General features: G+C 39.7%; 1 protein-coding gene across 1 annotated transcript in view; it reads left to right on the forward strand.

The window, feature by feature from the left end:
- LOC140195483 (sickle tail protein) overlaps positions 1-16,516 on the forward strand; it is a 696,918-nt gene that overhangs the window by 104,849 nt on the left and 575,553 nt on the right. The window lies entirely within an intron of this gene.

The following is a 16,516-nucleotide window of genomic DNA, read 5'->3' on the forward strand; positions in this document are numbered from 1 at the left end:
TTGGATGGAACTAGTGTTCCTGGTTCACTTTCCCAATGGGAAGCACTTCTGCAGATCAGACAAACAGCAGAAAAGGCTTTTATGTACAATTTAAGCATAAAGTAAGGGTACAATAAATGTTTTCAACATCCCCAATATTAATTGGGGTCACTTTAGAGTGAAAGATTGAGAAGGGATGCATTTTTAAGTGTATGCAGGAGAACTTTTTGTGTCAGTCCTGGCAGAGAAATGACAATCGCAGACCTAACGTGGGAATACTGCTGGGCAAGTGGAAAGACTGTTAGTGTAAGAACATCTTGAAGATGGTGGGCATTACATCTTTAATTATCTTTGAGAATAATAGGCCAATTTCAATATCACGGACAAGATCTAGCAGAGTAGTCCAGGAGCATCAAAATGCAGGGAACTCTGCGTCTGACAAGTGGGAATAGCTGATAAATGAAATAGTGAGAGTTCAGGGCCAGCATGTTCCTGTAAGGGTGAAAGGAAAGGCCAAGAATTCTGAGGAACCCTGAATGTCAAGGGGTATTGAAGGCTAGATTAAAAAAATGGATGAAAGGGGAAGCATTTAGCAGCCATAGAGAAGTGGAAATGTGGATGACTTGATAACATTAAAAAGTGCCAGGAAATGCTAAAAGAGAAAAGTAATTAGGATGGCAAACCAGGTGCAATATCAGTGGCAGAGAAGAAAATGGGAAAATCCAAAGCAATTTTATAAGTATCCTGATGGCAAAAGTGTAGCTATGGAAAGAATGGATGCTTTTAGAAACCAAATGGAAAATACTTTGCATGGAGACTGAGGACACACCCTGGAGCAGATGTGTATCTAGCCAAAGGATTAGATATAACTATTGGAGGTGTGAAAAGGATCTGAAGAAGATTTTTTTCAATGAAAGGGTGGCTGGAATCTGAAATGGATCTCCTGATGGAGTAAGTGAACCTCAAGGACTTAACTATTTAGCCGAATACTTGAATCGTCCGCAAGGCATTGAAGGCTATGGACTCAATCCTAAAAAAATGGGATTCACATACGTTGGTCAGTTTGAACTAAAGGGCTACTTCTACTCTTGATTTTTTAACCCCAATTGCAAGAATTTTATTCTTATAGAACTGATGTTAATCTCTTTGGAAACTAAAAGAAAATGGAAGGTAATTACTGGTTTTATACCCTGACTGGTTATTTTGTATGACTAAAATAGAAAAGCAAAGTAATTCATTACAAGAATGAAAATGGAAGCCTTGTTAATTTACTGCAGGAATATAAAAACATTATCTTTGGAGGTGGCAATAAAACATTTTATGACTTATGCCCAATGTCTTTGCTGTATATAGCCACTATTTTGTCTTTCTTAATATATAATATGGATCTTCTTAAAAAAAACAATGTAGATGAGAGAACAGAAGATTAGAGTTTAGTTGCTTCAGTGAATGCAAAATCAGTATAGTCCTTAAAGCTGAGATCAGTTGGGCCACTACAATTCCTTCAGTGGACTATCAGAAATGTAGAACAAGAAATATAAAATGAACTAGCAACATCCATCGAGTTTATGGAGATTAAGGATTAGATTTCCTACTACCTCTCCCTCTGTGACCCAATACCCAGATGCTTGCAAAGAAGTTTGCATCCAAGTTATTATCATTTTACTGTAGTGAATTTAGAAGTATTAATTGAAACACTGGATCTATGATAAATAAATGTAAATATCATTTTATTTCAATCATTTTCTATCAACAGCCAACTTTGCTCAATACACCAAAAGTTTCTTTTCTGACAATATGAATGGTCAGACTTGTATCAATTTGTTGTGGTAAGTTCAAACTTGCTTTTTAGGGTTGCTAATATTAACTTTCTGTAAAATACTGGCCTAGTTCTCAAAGACTTCGTGGCGTAATAACATATTGGACACATAAATGCAGTTGATAGAAGTACTGGAGTAAGTCCTGCTGACAAAACCATTCAACAGATTGCGTGGCCAGCCAGGCTGTCCCCTCGTGTAACTGGCTGTCAATGCCTATGAAAATCTTTGGGCTTCAAAGACAATTAAACAATATCAACTACAAAATCCATTATTTTAAAGTAAGTTTTGTCTTAAAGCACGGAATACTTTAAAATCAATTAATTAAACACAATTACTTCAGTCAATGAAAACTAACTAATACTTCGACCCTTGCAAGCATCTGCTCTTAAACATGACACAGGTTATGTGAATAGAATGGAATTTGAATGGGTTTGCTGCAATTTAATCTCCGTTCCAATGTTGGGCACAGGTGGCAGAAGGGAACCTGGCTTGAAGTGTTCAGCTTGTTCAACAATACATTGGGCTTCTGCATTTGGAGGTCCATGATGTGGCCAGATATGCTGACTGTTTCTTGGCATTTATCTGCAAAATCCATTTTATTATTTGTTGTAGCTGCTGATCCTCGTCATGCTAGAACTTATTATCCATCCTATCAGCTTGGAAGATTGGAATATGCTTTTGTGCAGGGGACTTGCTTGTGCATGAATTGCAAAAGGTTGCTTTGCAAGTATAAATAAGGTCAAAGTTCAAGTTTATTATCAAAGTATGTTCAGTATATTACAGCCTTGAGACTCATCTTGCAAGCATCCACAAAACAAAGAAGCACAATAGAATCCACAAAAAAAACACCCACAAAGACTACAGTACCAAGCATCCAAAATGCAAAGAGAACAAATCACGCAGGTAGTAAACACTAAGTTTAAAAGAAACATAGCAAGTAGCACAAGAGCTGCAGAGTCCCTGAAAACCAGACAGAAAGTTCATGCTGAGGAGTGTGAAGCCGGTTCAGGAGCTCTACGGCTGCAGGGCAACAGCTGCTCCTGAACCTGGTGGCGTGGGACCCAAGACTCCTGCATTTCCCGCCCGATGGTAGCAGCAGGAAGAGAGAGAGACAGGTCAAACACAGGCAGACGGTGCTGAATAACTGTTTGTCTTTCGCTCTTGCCCTCAATGATTTTAAACTGACTTGATGTTCTAATCGGTTTGGAGTCATGGAGCCGAGCACGGGTTCACTTTCTATTCCCCGGACACAATGAAGTGTCTGTCTCCAGCAATGGCTGCCCCAGCGATAGCTGTACCTGCATTCTTGAGCATCAAGTTTGTCGAGTCCCTCGAGATCAGAAAATCTCTACTCCAGTTAGGACCTAAACTTTAGGCAGTTCAAAGGTACATACATTTCTTAAAGGGAAATTACAGGGTGTGGATCTCAGTGGTCGTAATTCAGAAGAAGTGTATCTAGCAGTTTTGTGAGCTGCCTGCAAAATATTACTGTATGTTGCCAGCACTATCAGATTATCAAGAAGGCAAATTGACTGTTGGCCTTTATTGCCAGAGAAATTGAATTTAAGACTGAGATTATGCTGCAAATGTACAGGGTACTGGTGCGGCCACACATGGAGTACTGCATGCTGTTCTGGTGTTCTTACTTGTGAAAAAATACCCCTGTTTTGGAGGCAATAGAGATGTGGTTCATCAGGTTGATTTTGGTGATGCGGGATTTAGAGTGAGGGGAGAATGAGTCGCCAAGGGCGATACTATGTAGGAACATAAAATTATGAATGGGGTAGATAAGATAGAGGCAGTAAAGTTGTTTCCACTGGTAAGTGAACTAGAACAGGTGACACAGTTGGGTGAATGGATTCAAGGTGGAGATGAGGAGAAACTGCCTTTCCCAGAAAGTAGTAAATCTATGGAATTCTTCGCCTAGGGATGCAATGGAGGCAACCTCCTTAATATATTTCGGACACAGTTACAGTGCCTATAAAAACTGTCCACCCCCTTGGAAGTTTTCATGATTTATTGTTTTACAACATTGGATCACTGTGTATTTAATTTGGCTTTTTTTAACACTGATCAACAGAAAAAGACTCTTATGAAACCAGATCTCTACAAAATGATTAACTTAATTACAATTATAAAACACAAAATTATTGCAGAAGCGTTCACCCCTTTTAAAATGACACACAAAGTCATCACTGGTGCAGCCAATTGTTTTTAGAAGTCATAAGATTAATTAAATGGTTATCACCTGTGTGCAGTCAAGATGTTTCGATTGATTGTGGTAAAAATACACCTGTATCTGGAAGGTCCAACTACTGGTGAGCCAGTATCCTAGCAAAAACTACATCATGAAGACAACACTCTATAGTAACACCGCAAAAAGGTTATTGAAAAGCACAAGTCAGGAGATGGATACAAAAAAATTTCCAAGTGACTGAATATCCCTTGGAGTACATTTCAGTCAATCATCAAGAAATGGAACGAATATGGCACAGCTGTAAATCTGGCCTAGAGCAGGCCATCCTCAAAAACTGAGTGACCGTGCAAGAAGGGGGCCAGTGAGAGAGGCCACCAGAAGATCTATGACCACTCCAGAGGAGTTGGAAGCTTCAGTGGCTGAGATGGGAGAAACTGTGTAGACAGCTGTTGCCCAGGTGCTTTACCAGTTGTAGCTTTATGGGAGAGTGGCAAAGGGAATGCACCATTGAAGAAAACTCACATGAAATCTCAGCTAGTTTTCCAGAAGGCATGTGGGAGACTCTGAAGTCAGCTGGAAGAAGGTTCTATGGTCAGAATTGAGCATTTTGGTCATCAGACTAACCACTATGCACATCATCAAAAACGCACCATCTCTACCGTGAAGCATGGTGGTAGCTGCATCATGCTGTGGGGGTACTTGTGAAGGTAGAGGGTAAAATAAATGCAGCAACATACAGGGAAATCTTGGAGCCTGCAAGAGAGCTGTGCCTTGGGAGAAATTTTTTTTCCCCAGCAAGACAATGGCCCCAAGCATAAAATCAAATCTACATAGGAATGGTTTGAAAAACAACAAAGTTAATATCCTAGAGTGGCCAAGTCAGAGTCCAGACCTCAATCCAATTGAGAATTTGTGGCTGGACTTAAAAGGGGGTGTTCACTCACAATCCCCATGCCATCTGACAGAGCTTGAGCAGTTTTGTAAAGAAGAATGGGGAATAATTGCAGTGCCCTGATGTGCAAAGCTGACAGAGACCTATATACACAGACTCAAGGCTGAAATTGCTGCCAAAGGTGCATCTACTGAATACCAACTTGAAGAGGGTGAGTAATTATGCAGTCATTTATTTTATTTCTAAGCTTTAATAAATTTAGACTCATTTGTAGAAAAATTTTCACTTTGACATGAAAGAGTCTTTTTTGTTGATCATTGTCAAAAAAGCCAAATTAAATCCACTGTGACTCAATGTTGTAAAACAATAAAACATGAATCCTTTTTATCGGCACTTTAAATAGATCTTTACATAGTGGAATTCAAATCTGTGGGGAAAAGGCAGGTAGATGAAACTGAGTCCATTATCTTATTGAATGGCTGAGCAGGTTCGCTGAGCTCGATGGCTTACTCCTGCTCCTATTTGTTATGTTCTAATGCCTTTAAATTGACGTAGTTAATATTTAACTATCTTGGTCAGTTTGGAATCACCTCTAGGCCAAGCCATGCAAGGATGGCAGAGTTCTTTTACACAAAAGGACCTAATTTTTCAATGAATTACGCCTTTTTAAATATCCAGACTGATATTGCAGAACTTAAACTCATGCTTCTGGATTTGGGCAGGTAATCTGACCACTATGTAATCCTATTGTATCCACTTTACTGCAGTGTTCTAAATTCAAGGATTGTTAAAATGTGAAATCATAGAAATTTAGCCTTGCAAATTTTAAAGATGTCGGCTATATTTGTCCTGTTCCTTGGAATTGTATAGTACATCCCCTGGTGGATTTATTGTGGCATTATACACCATTAACCTTGGAAGATGTCGGAGTAGGGTTGCAAAAAACTACCATAATTGTTTAAAGGTTCACTTTCTTTGAGCTTGCCTAGAATATTATTTGAAAGTGCCGGAACATTTTCTTTCTTTTGTAGTAATTTAGTTTTAAAAATAGCAACTTCTAAAATTTATTGCACTTGAATCTTCCAGAGAGATCTTGTATGAAGTTTTATTGATCTACTAATGGGCACAGATGGTTATCTAATCAATTGTTAACACCGCTTCATGCAAACTGTTAAATTTAGACTACATTTGGTGTTTAGAAGATTTTTTTTACATTGCTGTAGGAATTTTGGTGAAAGTCATTTAAAATGTTATATTTTGAATGTGACCCTTTATAGACAAGTAGTTCTCTGCCTGCTTAGGGTTGGAGACTTTCATCATTTTGTTTTTCAAACTTGTAGATTTTGATTGTTAGCATCAAGAATTGTTCACAAGGAAGGAAAGTTACTACGTGGAGTACGTAGAAACATTAAAGTACGTAGAAAGATGTAACTAGTAGTGTGGATAGGGGAGAACCAGTGGATGTGGTATATTTGGATTTTCAAAATGCTTTTGACAAGGTCCCACACAGGAGATTAGTGTGCAAACTTAAAGCACACGGTATTGGGGGTAAGGTATTGGTGTGGGTGGAGAGTTGGTTAGCAGACAGGAAGCAAAGAGTGGGAATAAACGGGACCTTTTCAGAATGGCAGGCAGTGACTAGTGGGGTACCGCAAGGCTCAGTGCTGGGACCCCAGTTGTTTACAATATATATTAATGACTTGGATGAGGGAATTAAATGCAGCATCTCCAAGTTTGCGGATGACACGAAGCTGGGTGGCAGTGTTAGCTGTGAGGAGGATGCTAAGAGGATGCAGGGTGACTTGGATAGGTTGGGTGAGTGGGCAAATTCATGGCAGATGCAATTTAATGTGGATAAATGTGAAGTTATCCACTTTGGTGACAAAAATAGGAAAACAGATTATTATCTGAATGGTGGCCGATTAGGAAAAGGGGAGGTGCAACGAGACCTGGGTGTCATTATACACCAGTCATTGAAAGTGGGCATGCAGGTACAGCAGGCGGTGAAAAAGGCGAATGGTATGCTGGCATTTATAGCGAGAGGATTCGAGTACAGGAGCAGGGAGGTACTACTGCAGTTGTACAAGGCCTTGGTGAGACCACACCTGGAGTATTGTGTGCAGTTTTGGTCCCCTAACCTGAGGAAAGACATCCTTGCCATAGAGGGAGTACAAAGAAGGTTCACCAGATTGATTCCTGGGATGGCAGAACTTTCATATGAAGAAAGACTGGATGAACTGGGCTTGTACTCGTTGGAATTTAGAAGATTGAGGGGGGATCTGATTGAAACGTATAAGATCCTAAAGGGATTGGACAGGCTAGATGCAGGAAGATTGTTCCCGATGTTGGGGAAGTCCAGAACGAGGGGCCACAGTTTGAGGATAGAGGGGAAGCCTTTTAGGACCGAGATTAGGAAAAACTTCTTCACACAGAGAGTGGTGAATCTGTGGAATTCTCTGCCACAGGAAACAGTTGAGGCCAGTTCATTAGCTATATTTAAGAGGGAGTTAGATATGGCCCTTGTGGCTACGGGGGTCAGGGGGTATGGAGGGAAGGCTGGGGCGGGGTTCTGAGTTGGATGATCAGCCATGATCATAATAAATGGCGGTGCAGGCTCAAAGGGCCGAATGGCCTACTCCTGCACCTATTTTCTATGTTTCTATTCAGTTCCATTGATTTTTGGGCTGTTCTTACTCCATCAGTTAGTGATTCCATCGTATTCCTAGAAATGCCAATGCCTGGCATGGCTTATCTCATTTCATTCTCGCTGCCTTTGCAGAGCCCACATGTCACTAAGTCTGAGCTGTTGACCTCCCCTGTGCAATCACAAAACCTGCGCAAAAGTAGCCTGGTGGAAACTTTCCCTGAGTCTGTAATAAATTCGTAGTATGGGGAATTGATGTGTCGTCTCTAATCATTTGAATTTGTGTTCTAATGCTTGCCCTTTTCATCTGCTCCCTACCCCTGTTCATTCACAGTGAGCTTCACTGCTGTGAATCAGTGTGATGGTAAAAAGAACATTATTTATGTTGAATCTTTCTTACCTTCAGATATATGTCTTTGGCCAAAAAACACTTGCCTGTGACACGCAACATCTGAAGTTCAGTGTTGTTCAGTATAAGGAAAGAGACCTGCCAACAGTGCAAACCAATAACTTCAATTCAAGTTTAATTGTCACTCAACCCTACATGAATGCCCATGAATTAAAAGAAACTTGGTAATCTTTTTGGGGATGTTGAGTGAGGAAAAGACAGTGTCCTTGCAGGATTGCTTTATTAGTAAATGACAGTTATAATATTGCAATTGACATGTGCTTGTGGCTTCTAAGTTCAATATGATTCCAGATTCCATTGAGATGTGGTTACAAACAATATTTACCATTTATTTTAAGGGGGTAAAAGAAAGCTGTTTTACAACTGGGTACAGCCTCTATTGGGTCTATTTGCATATGTCAAGAGGTGTGTTCGTGTTTTAAGCTATCAATTGATTTGAAATTGACTTAGTTTGTGAGATAGTTGAAGATCACAACTGGAATGTAGTTTTGATGATGGATGTCTAAATCTAATTGATGAAATTTATTGGCTCGAAATTGCAAAGTGTACGAACTCAAAAAGTGGTGCAGGGTGCCTGCATTGGATTTGAGAGTTTTGCTGACAGTAACTGTTATTGGCTGGAAGAGAAGTTTTTAAAGGCAGGAGACTTTTGGGGTGGAACAGGGATCCCATTGTGCAGATGATTGAAGGATGGCAATGATAGAGTGCTGGCTAGGAGGTGGCGGTGCGCTTGAGGATCTGATGGGTTCAAGCTCAACCAAGCGGGTAGAGAATATACAAACTTCACACAGGATTGAAAAACATGTATTCTAGAATCGGTATCCATTCATTCATAATGCAATTTAAAAATGGTTTGTCATACATTTAACAAACTGATCTTTTACTGTTAAAGACAAAGCAATAGAAATGTGTAGACATTTTTTAAGAAGTTGTGCTGAACATAATGGATAAGTTTCAAAGCCCTGAAAGCCAGGTAATTAATGCAACAATTCATTCTTGTAGGCCTGTCTGACAAGCTTACTAAGAGTAATTGCACAAGAACTTGTACACCCAGCTCTTCAAATAGAGTTGACTTGAAGCTAGACTTATAACTGGAGCATAAATACAGCAGGTTTGCAACTTGAATAAAAGATTAACAGGCTGTATTTTAAACAGTCATGCTGTACTTGACCTGAGAAAACTTGACAGTGACTTTTCAAAAAAAAAGGGCTTCATTTTAACCTATAAAATAGACAGTTAATTAGAATTGGAAAATTGTGTATGGTGGGGTCATTGTGAGGCTCTAATTGTTTGGTTACCTTTTGATTTTTGTGAAGGATGAACATGTTGGTCCTCAGTTTAAAATAAATATCCTTGTTTCCCTTTGTGGTGGTTTTCAGTGTATACGCTGTATCCGGTAAACAGAAGTGGATTTGGTTGGATGCTGTATTTCCTCATCCAAATAGCTTTTCTTCATGAATGAACCTTGAGAGCAATTGCTGACAGACGGCTGCTGCGTATATTGTCTGTGCAATGGGCTGTACCTGCTTGCAGCCTTTTTTAAAGAATTGCTATAGAATTTATACATTCTCCAAAAGTCTGCTGATTTGTCTTTCAGTTATTTTTCTGTTAATTCCTATCTTTGAAAACGTTGTGATTTTTTTCATTTTTGCTTGACCTTGAATGGTGTCAGGTAACATGGGTGCCCTGCCTCAACTTGAAGAAAAAATCCAGACTATTAACTTCTCAGAGAGTTGGCTGTGCATCTGGACAATGTGACATTTGAAGCAGTAAATTCTGATGCAATGCATGATAAAGATAATAACATTGCACTGACAAGCTATTGGTGCATGCAGAGCAAGGCAGCATTGTGATTTTAATTAAGATTTTTATTCTGAACTCTTATTCAGCAACAGCATTGTTTGAGATTTAGAAATTAGCAGTGGAGGCTCATGTTGACTTTCATTTTATGAATGAGATGCGGGCTCTCTTAATGGATCTGATTAGGTAGGGTTGGAAGATTGTTAAATATAAAATTTGCTGAGTGAAGTTGGGTGCATTTTTCTGAATTTGTGTTCAATGTCCCTGGAAAATGGGCATTTTGTTTCTCATCTAGTCCATCCAATAAGGTTTATTCATCTAAAATAATATCTGCTGGTTTGGAATTTTTTTTAAATCCTGCTGCATGGGTATATTTACTCAGAGTAGCTTTGTGTTTTGTCAGGTTCTACCAAAGCAAAATGATTCTAAACTTGTTATTTAGTCTTGGTGTGTGCAATTACTTCTGCGAGGCTAACTGAGGGCGAAGAAAGATTTCCCTTGCATTAATCTGTCTGCAGGGCTATTACGAGAAACATAACCCGTGGGGATCTATATGTAGCCTGTAGGAAGGTTATGAGTAGAACATCATTACTTTTCCATTTCATACCAGCCACAGTCTTGACACACTGTGTTCCTTATATGACCAAGTTGTGTTCCGTTATTTTAATTATAGTTTTGTTCTTCATCTAGTAGCACCGTAGCCAAAAGGTGTATTTTTAACAAACCAGGTTAAGCCTGTGCACAAACACAATAATAATAGTACTCATAAAAAATAAGATAGATTATTTTGCTTTTTTAACTTTGCTGTGATATGACATTTCTGGGAACAACCTTTTAAATGGAAGTAAATCAGCTTTGGAACTAAGTCAGCATTAGATTTTCCCATCCAATGCTACAAGAGCAAACTGCTGGAGGAACTGAATCGGTCAGGCAGCATCTGTGGAGGGGAAAAAGATGTTGCTGTTTCAGGTCTGGATCCTGCTACAGAATTCTGTAACCTTGGTAATGAATGATTTGCATATCACTGAGAATTGCTGCTTGGTGTTCAAATGGTTCAAGTTGGTAATTTTGTAATGAATGTGGGTTTTAAGTTATCGTTGTACTTTAAAAATATTTTGGTGTTTACTTGAACTTCAACTAAGCTTTCAGTTAAGGTTTTAAAACCTAGTTTGAGCTAATTGCAGTAATTGAGTAGACGTTGAATACTTGGCTTCTGTTGAATAGATGGATTTTCCCCTGGCTGCGCATCATCCATTAACTAACACTCCTTTGAAGTGGGTGAGATGACGACATTCCTTAATCTAAAAGGCCTTATTTGGGATGGTTCCTTTTAACCCACAATTTAATTTGGAGACACTGTACTCCAACCGCGCCGCTCCAAAGAGCGCTATATGAGGTCATTCTTCCCCTCAGCCATTAGGCTCTATAATGAGTCAACCTATAGCCGAGGAAGTGACGACCCCTCCTGTTAGACTGTTTAAGGCAGCTTATTTTTTTTTTATTCTTTTTTCTCTTGTATATCTGTGCAGTTGTAATGCTACTGTGATGTTGTAATTTTCATTTGGGATGAATGAACTGTCTGTCTTTCAGATGGAGCAAAACAAAGGTTTGTCACCTGTAATCACATTGTTGATTCCTGTTCTCTTCTGATTCTTGATTAAAATCAAAGAAATAACTGATCTTCATCCAGATTTCTCTTGTGTACTTGATGCACAACAGTACAGATTATTGGTTCATCCATGGTTATATGAAGCCCTGACAGTCCTTAAGACTGTTGATTAAAGCAAGTTATTGTAGTTAAAAAAGTTCTTTAATTTACAAACAAAATCTCTCTCAGAATATTTTGTACTTGCTAGTAAGTGTAATGTTTTTCATACTTGGCATACTCAAGTTTAGAAGGTGCAGGATGATTGTGGCGTGGCATGCATGGGCTGAATTGAGGCAGCGAGGCCTCGGGCCTGAGAGAGCTGATTGAGCCAATGTTTGGCCATTGTTGGACCAGAACTGGAGGCAATTCAGAGTGGTAGAACAGAGGGGACATGGCCTGGGCCCGAGACTGAGGAGAGAACCGAGGTTCGACCAGTTTAAGCGCTGGACTGAATTGGAAAATTTGGTACAGGCTGAATCAAGATGGCAGGGCCCAGACTCAAGAGTGTATTGAAGTGGTTAGACCCAGACCTGAGATTGAGGAATGACTCCAGTTTTGGCCAATTCGAGTGCCAAGCCAGATTGAAAAGGTCACGGTGTCAGTGCTGGAGGCAAGGTATGGGCCGATATTCAGCTCGCTGTTCTGCAAGTTTTACTCATCTCTGTGCTGAACTGAGCCTATGGCCTGCAACTAATGGGCTCCTGAATTGGCTGCAGTGATGACTGACTTCCTGGCTGAGGACTCACTTTTGTGAACTTTATTTCTGAATGTTATTTGTTTGCACGATTTGCTTTTTTTCTGCACGTTGGAAGTTTGACTGTCTTTAATGGATTCTATTGGGGTTCTTTGTTTTATTTGCCTGCAAGACAAATCTCAAGGTTGTATATAGTATACATACTTTGATAATAAATACACTTTAAACTTTTTTTTTAAACAATGTATGAGGCTATTTGGCCCATTGGGTTGTGTTGGCTCTCAGAGCACTCCCATCAGTCCCATTTCCCCACTTGTCTCCAAATAACCTATTCTCTTTCATTTGTTCATCAACTCCTCCATTTTGCTAGTCACTCACCTAGTCACAAGGGGCAATTCGCAGTGACAGGCAGCACATATTTGGTAACTGAAAGGGAATTGAAACACACAGAGAAGTGCAGACAGGAGACGACCTACGCAGACACGAGGGTTTAGCCATAAACCCCCCATGAGCAACTCCTGCAGTTAGGATCAAACCCGGGTTACTGAAGTTGTCTGGCTCCAGCACTACCTGCTGCATCAGTGCTGCTTCATTGATCAGAATCATAAAAAAAAATTAGGCTTTTTTTTGGCGCGTGCATGCGTCTGTGCGTGTGCGATGTTGGCAGGACGATGTCTTTTTCATGCCTTTACAAGGCGCAGAGCGAGAGAAAGAGACTGTGTGGTGCGTCACTCCTCACATAGACATTTCGCAGTATTTTTCCCTTTATTTTATGAGCTCGAGACGCGACCTCGGCACTCAGCCCAGCACGGATGGAAAGCGTACTTGGAAGCAGACCCAGCTGGGTTCGAACCCGGGAACCTCCATTCCAGAGTCCGGTGCTGATGTCATTGTGCCACTAGCCGGCCCATAATTAGGCTTCTTAAGAATGTGCTAAACAGTCAGGCTAAGCTTTAACTCTGTTCCACTCTATACCAAATGATTTTCTACATCCTTGTTCTTAAAAGTATTAATTGGTTATTTTCTGTTTGGCAATGTTTATTTCCTGGACCTTTTGCTGGAAAAGAATCAGTTCCCGTAAGCTATTCACCTGATATTTAGAAAATTTTTAGAAATGTTTATGAAATGATCCTTTTCTGGTTGGCTGCCAGTGACTAGTGTGCTTTGCAGGGGTCGTTGTTGGGACCACTTCTTTTTAAGCTCCATATAAATGACTTAGATGATGGAATAGATGGCTTTGTTGCCAAGTTTGTAGATGATATGAATATTGATGGAGGGGCAGGTAGTGTTGAGGAAATGAGTAAGATGCAGAAGGACTTGGACTGATTAGGACAATGGGCAAGAAAGTGGCTAATGAAATACAATGTTAGAAAATGCATGGTCATGCACTTTGGTAGTAGAAGTAAATGTGTGGACTATTTTCTAAACTGGGAGAAAATCCCAGGAATCTGAGATGCAGAGGGACTTGGGAGTCCTTGTGCAGAACACCCTGAAGATTAACTTGCAGGTAGATTCGGTAGTGAGGATGGCAAATGCTATGTTAGCATTAATTTCAAGAGGTCTAGAATACAAGAGCAACGATGTGATGCTGAAGCTTTATAAGGCACTGGTGAGGCTTCACCTTAAGATTGTGAACAGTTTATTAGAAAAGATGTGCTGGCATTGGAGAGGATTCAGAGGAGCTTCTTGAGGATGATTTGGGGAATGAAAGGGTTATCATACGAGGAATATTTGATGGCTCTGTGTCTATTTTCTGGAATTCAGAAGAATGAGGGGTATCTCATCAAAACCTTTCTAATGTTGAAAGGTCTAGACTGTAGATGTGGAAAGGATGTTTCCCTTGGTGGGAGAATCTAGGACAAGAGGGCACAGCCTCACATCAGAGGAGCCCCCTTTCGAAACAGAGATGCGGAGAAATTTCTTCAGCCAAAGGGTGGTGAATTTATGGAATATGTTTGCCACATGCAGCTGTGGAGGCCAGGTCGTTGGGTGTATTTAAGGCAGAGATTGATAGGTTCTTGATTGGACATGGCATTAAAGGTTATGGGGAGAAGGGCAGGAACTGGGGTTGAGGAGAGGAGGGGGACAAAAAGGATCAGCCATGATTGAAGGTGGAGCAGACTCGATGGGCCAGGTGGCCTAATTCTGCTCCTATATCTTATGGTCTTCTACCTCAGGCAGAACATGGTCTGGCTCTGCAAGCCATCCTAGTAATTCAGTTAAATGTGCTCAATAAAGTCATATTTCAGAATCAGAATCAGGTTTATTATCATCAGCATGTGACTTAAAATTTGTTAACTTAGCAGCTGCAGCAATTCAATGCAATACATAATCTAGCAGAGATGGGGGGAAAAAAGGTAATAATAAATAAAATAAAACATAATAAACAAGTAAATTACACATATTGAATAGATTATTTAAAAATGTGCAAAAAGAGAAATACTGTACATTTTTTAAAGTGAGGTAGTGTCCAAAGCTTCAAAGTCCATTCAGGAATCGGGTGGCAGAGGGGAAGAAGCTGTTCCTGAATCGCTGAGTGTGTGCCTTCAGGCTTCTGTACCTCCTACCTGATAGTAACAGTGAGAAAAGGGCATGCCCTGGGTGCTGGACGTCTTTAATAATGGATGCTGCCTTTCTGAGACACTGCTCCCTAAAGATGTCCTGGGTACTTTGTAGGTTAGTGCCCAGGATGGAGCTGACTAGATTTACAACCTTCTGCAGCTTCTTTCGGTCCTGTTCAGTAGCCCCTCCATACCAGACAGTGATGCAGCCTGTCAGAATGCTCTCCACAGTACAAATATAGAAGTTTTTGAGTGTATTTGTTCACATGCCAAATCTCTTCAAACTTCTAATAAAATATACCTGCTGTCTTGCCTTCTTTATACTGTAACTAAATCAATATGTTGGGACCAGGTTAGATCCTCAGAGATCTTGACACCCAGGAACTTGAAACTGCTCACTCTCTCTCCACTTCTGATCCCTCCGAGGATTGGTATGTGCCACTTTGAATTATTTGTAATGAGCACAGAGGTAGAATTTATTCTTGCCTTCCTCTTTCAACCCCAAACCTGTCACGATAATATAATTTTCACAAAAAAGGCTTTTTAGTCTACCTTGTCAGATTGCTCACTAAATTAGTTTTCTTTCTGGTCACTGGTACATTTTCCTTGCTATGCTGACCCTTTGATTTCATCTGACTCTGGTCCCATGCATTTCAAAAGCATGCTGTGCATTAGTTTTTCTCCCTTGCTATTGGACTCTAATACCCTGTCACCCCAAGTGTGTATTTCAAATTTGTTACGGGTGACGACATGCTGGTAATTTTAGATTTACAGAAAGGATTTTTTTTTAAAAAAGCAATGCAGCTTTTGATGGCAAGAAAAATACAAATGGGTTAATTGATCATGCCGATATTTCCTTAATTGCAACATGTTCTAAAGATTAAACTGTTCTCTGAAAACAAAATAAGCAACTAATATCCAGGGTTTTGATACGAGAAGCATCAGACCTTAAAAGGTTAATGAAAAAACTACCGCAATCATTGCCGTTAAGGTTGGTATGATTTCAAAAGGTGTCTGAGGAACAAATGAGCTTTTCCAGTGACATTAATGGGCAAATCTGAAACCTTAATTATTGGTTTAAAAACAAACCTTCCCACTAACAAGGAAGTACTCTGCTTTTTCAAAAGAAATCAAGGATAAAGTTAAAAGCAGATTGAATTTGCTGTTAACTATATCTTTTCAGAGTGAACATATGAAATGTCAATGTTGCCACTAAATATTTAACTTGTCAAATATTTACAGCAATTCACTTTCATTACAAAGAGGCAATGAATCTCATTGAGAACGCCTTTGTATTTTGAGTAATTTTAATTTCTAAAAATCATTAACTTAAGGTTTGATGCTTCTTGTAGCAAAATCCTGGATGTTAGTTTTTCTTGGCTTTCAGTGAGCTGTTTAATTATGTGACAAAATGTTAAGGAATATCAGCACGATCAATGGACCAATCTGGATTTTTTTAAAAGATTAAAATCCATATAGACACTGTTTTTCAAACATAGCCTTTCTGTAAATCTGAAATTTCCAGCGTGATTGCATCCAGTTGCATGTTTTTATGACCGTAGCTGTGCACAGCTTAATGTTGGCAGAAGCAAGCATTTGATAATTACAGAGTAAATCTGAATTTTGTTGAGTGCAGTAACAGAAGATGTTGAAAGAACAACTTTGTAGTTGATTTGTGGCAGCTGGACTGGTGCAATAAATGATGATTCATTGCTTTCTAACTTTACATCTGGTTTATTTTTTCCTGTCATACCTGAGGAGGCCAGTGAAGGTGAAATTCCTGGTATGCTTTGGTGCTGATCCGTGTCTAGTCTCTGCTTGTTTTGGGGTTTAATAATATCTGACAGAGCATCTGTTCCCAGTACACTGTGA

The sequence above is a fragment of the Mobula birostris genome, chromosome 3 (assembly GCF_030028105.1).
Source record: "Mobula birostris isolate sMobBir1 chromosome 3, sMobBir1.hap1, whole genome shotgun sequence".
Classification (NCBI taxonomy): domain Eukaryota; kingdom Metazoa; phylum Chordata; class Chondrichthyes; order Myliobatiformes; family Myliobatidae; genus Mobula; species Mobula birostris.